The sequence below is a fragment of the Oncorhynchus nerka genome, linkage group LG18 (assembly GCF_034236695.1).
Source record: "Oncorhynchus nerka isolate Pitt River linkage group LG18, Oner_Uvic_2.0, whole genome shotgun sequence".
NCBI classification, from domain to species: domain Eukaryota; kingdom Metazoa; phylum Chordata; class Actinopteri; order Salmoniformes; family Salmonidae; genus Oncorhynchus; species Oncorhynchus nerka.
The window spans coordinates 43,838,456-43,842,773 of NC_088413.1; the positions used below are offsets into that span (position 1 = coordinate 43,838,456).

At 38.9% G+C, this 4,318-nt stretch overlaps 1 long non-coding RNA gene across 1 annotated transcript; it reads left to right on the plus strand.

The window, feature by feature from the left end:
- Positions 1–1,065: 1,065 nt before the first annotated feature.
- On the plus strand, positions 1,066–3,893 carry LOC115146582 (uncharacterized). Its single transcript, XR_003866174.2, has 3 exons — positions 1,066–1,176; positions 2,344–2,396; positions 2,654–3,893. It is a non-coding gene; the product is annotated as an uncharacterized LOC115146582 (long non-coding RNA).
- The last annotated feature ends 425 nt before the right edge of the window (positions 3,894–4,318 follow it).

Consider the following 4,318-nt stretch of genomic DNA (forward strand, 5'->3'; position numbering starts at 1 on the left):
CAACCAGACCAATAACATTTAGATTTGGATTTGATTAAAGCCAAAAATGTCAGAAACATACCAACTTTGATTATTTCGCAATTATGCTTTTGGATACAAATGTAAAATACATGTCAACAATCCTTTCTCCAAAGGACCATTCTATGGATTCAATTGCATGAAAATCCACAATCATGGTCTTTTTTGTCCTGATTTCACATGGAATGACTCATTCTGCCTCTAAATAGAATAGCTTGCCTAAATAGACTGCCTGTTTGTATCGTCTTTATGTTAGCAATATCCTACTGTTACAACAGACAAAGAGGTTTGTTGCACAACATGTTGATCAGGCTACACTGGACAAAGACATCCGATCATAGCTGCGGGCAGGAAGGAGGGGGAAGCGGGACCATTACCCCCCCCCAAAAAAAATAAACTACTCTGAAAAAAAGTATGATCTGCAGCCACTCTGTAATTTTATACACTTTACATTCTGTTATTCAGCACCTCTACAAACATGTTTGGGTGTATATTTTTTCTATATGATCAAAAAACAACAAATTTGACTAGTTGGCTAACCTCACAGTCTAAAGGCACTCACCATGGTAATGTAATTTCTTTTGAAAAGAAGATAAAGGAAATGTAGCATTATTTACAGGCAGAGAAACCTAGGTAGCCCTGCCCTGTCAGACATCTTATGAATTTTTGTATAGTTAGTAAACCATGAGTAATTGTTATTGATCTCTCTCTTGCCCTCCACCACACTGAATACGCCATAGCACCATAATATGTACATTCACTTAACCCAAATGAAGCTATACTTATCTGCTCTGTCTTGTACAGTATTTGATAGTTTAGTCCCAGTCCCAGCTAAGGACCCAGTTTGCTGGAAGTCTCAGGGGATATCTCAATTGCATTCTCCTCGCGTCTTCTCTACTCATCTCCTTCTCAAAGCCCATTGGATGAGAAAGCCAGAGGTCCCGCCCCTCTGACCTTCTCCTCCAATTGTTTTTTTTAGAAGGAAACCAGGAGCGAGGACACAAGGATTTTGCAATTGAGATCTTCCCTCTGATCACTGGAGAAACATGTGACCCAGGTTGCTACCATGCTATGGACGCAGGTTGTTGGTGGTCTCAGGTCACTGGAGCAACAAACATAGCAGGTGACTAACGACCCAGCTTGTAAGTGGGCAAGCAGGTAATATAACAACTTGCACATCACAAGCCTTAAACATCATGTTATGTAATTGTTTTCAGGAGTGATTAAAGGTCCCGATCCAATTGGATGATATTTGGATGAAACCAGTTCATAGGAGGTTGACCCAAGCTTGAAAAATGACTGCAGCTGGTACAGTGATAAAGTTGATCATAAAGTTACTGGTCCCCTCACCCTATGTAAAATGCTTGGATTCAGGAGGACGGCATTCTGCAACGTCAAGTCATGCCCGGACATTTTATATGCCAATGGTAGCGTCTTAACTTAACTAAGTTAAATCTGTAACGCATTAAAACCGTCATCACATGTGCACATCATACGTCTTTGTTTACAAACCGTAAGATCGCACAAACAGAATGATACTGGTAACTAATCACTGTTAATTTGTGTTGTGACTTTTAGCTAGCAAGCTACTTACCAGCACGCCAGAAAAAGCATACTGTTGTGACTGGATGCCACAGTGTTAATTTAACGTTACACTATTAAAAAAAATTAAGACACGACAGAGTGGCTGCTTTTCATTTTGGGTGGACAGGATGCACCATTTTTTTCCCCAATTATTATTATTTTATTTTTATTTAACATTTATTTAACTAGGCAAATCAGTTAAGAACAAATTCTTATTTACAATGACGGCCTACCCTGGCCAAACCCGAAATTATGATCATGTCACACGTATGCAGCGCACATTTCAAGAGAAGTTTATCAATTAATAGGGGAGATCATTCGATGAGTCTTTCCATGAAGCTAATTCTGAAGACTCCTGCTGTATTAGTGGATGTGACCATAATGTAAGTATCAGAGTTTGATGAGGTGGCTTTAACTGAGACTGCTTTGACTTGTGAACTGCATATTTTCTGTAGTCACTATATGGCTTTCGTTCTTCCATCCCTAAGCCCCCCTGACAGGAAGGAATGTTGTCCACAAAAGGAGTTGCATGTGTATAGTATTTTTAATTTACCCCTGAAAAACATATTTTGTCATTCCATTGTGTGTCTTATAGTTTATGTAGCTTGTGTCATTGGGGCTAATCATGATGATTAGGGGGTGGGTTATTATTTCACTTCCCATCTCCTTTTGTCTTTCCACTATTACCAAGCTGTCATGATGTACATTTTAGAAAATTCTACATCTACTCTGTCTGCACAGCTTGCCAGGCAACCACCATAGCAGGAATGCTGTGAAGAAAGACCCAACATACTGTAAGTCATAGTTATTCTTTTCAAATCAATTGAGCATTTCAGGCACACACATTCCAAATACAAACGTTGAAAAGTTTCACCAAAATGCATGACCAAATATTGCATGTTTCAAATTGAGTATAAACATCCCAGAAAACACATTGTAGAATAAGTAGATCGCTACATAAATAAATTAGCATCATAACTCAGAACAGAACAATAAAAAGGAAATTAAATTCACTACCCATTTTAAACAAAAACATTTCCCTTTTCAAAAGCATTACAGGCTACACAGACAGGCTCCTGGATCTCCTCTACAATGAGGTCACCCTTGATCCAGTGCTGTTTGTGGGGAAGCTGTGCAAGCTGTCCATCCCAGGACGCCTGTCTGCCCAGTGTGAGAGAAATGACGAGGAGGCCATAGCTGGATTTGTCTCCGGCTTCAATCTTGGGGGATGATTGAAGTCTGCTTGATTGAAGCGGGGTAAATGGGTCCCCCTCCTCTCCTGTTCCCCTCCCCATCAATCTCTGTAGTTGGTTGCATTTCCTAAAGCCTTAGTTATTCCCTTTTACGTGATATGATATCACATTTTGCTACTTTGTATTGTTTTTTTTTCAACCATTACAAATTGTACAACTCAATGGGGTCCTAAACACTGTAGGGTGGCCGGGTGCCTATATTAGGCTTATGGCGCTAATAAAAAGCACGATTATAATCTCACCTTTATTACTCATGATGAGTGTTCATGTTGATCAATATTTTGCCTATGCTTGCCTATTTTAAACATATTGTCATTTATAATGCTAATGCAGAGGCACTAATTAATTGTCCAGTACACTTATTGTATGCTGTTTTCATATATATTCCCTTATGTCTAAGCTTCTAAGGTGACTCAGGCTTTACTCATTATTGTTAAGAAGTGTATCATTGAACTGTATCATGTAATTAGTAACAAAACAATAGAAATGCAATTGTGAATTTCTGCTGTTTGTCTGATATCCAACAGTCTATGATCAGCTCTGTTGACAATGAGTGCATTTTGCACAGAAAATGGGGTGAGGTGTACTATTTAGGCTTGGAATGACATGTGGCCCATTGTTTACCTGGTCGTCAAGGAGATGTAGTCCATTATTAAACAGGTTTGGATCCTGGAGGCTGATTGGTTTATATGTGAGAGTTGTGGGACAACAACTTCTGCAAAAAACATGTGTTAATCTCATAATCACTGTCCCGCAGCCCAGGCAGGAAATTCATAAACGTAATCTACACATTTACACAGAAGTTTTCTACCATTTGGTTTGCAACAGTTAGACAGATAGGTTTATACAACCCCCAACTCTAAAACCTGTGCATTTTACAAATGCGATCTCTCCCATGCCGGCAAAGAAGAGGCATAGCACTGGTTGTCACCAACCAGCACTCAGAACAGCCCCTGTAGGGAGTTGTCACACAATAATTATTGGGTTCTCAGGCATGAGCTCATGAATATAAGCTCCATGCACACTCAGCCTGCTCTTTCAGGCCTCCTGATTGTAAAAAAATAAAATAAATAAATAAAATAAATCTGAGTATTTTAATAGTGTAAAAATATTATGGGTGATGTTTTGCTCATTCAAATGCTATTTTTACTTAGGAAATAGATTGACTGTGTGGGACCTTTAAAATGGTCCTTATTTCTATAGGTCTGCATAGTACACCTTTGCTGCAATGTCATCTCAGAACACTGGAGGAATGAACACTTGAGATAGGCTAATACGGTAGCAACTTTGTTATCTATCTTGAGGGCAATAGGTCCGTTGGAGAAGACTATTCATTACAGTAAGTTTTGATTGGGCTATTATACAAGGCTATTTGACTTGCTTACAGGCTATTGTTAAATGTGTTACACTTGTTTTCTCGACTTTTAAGATCACATGTAAGACCACGTGCAATTCAAATGTAA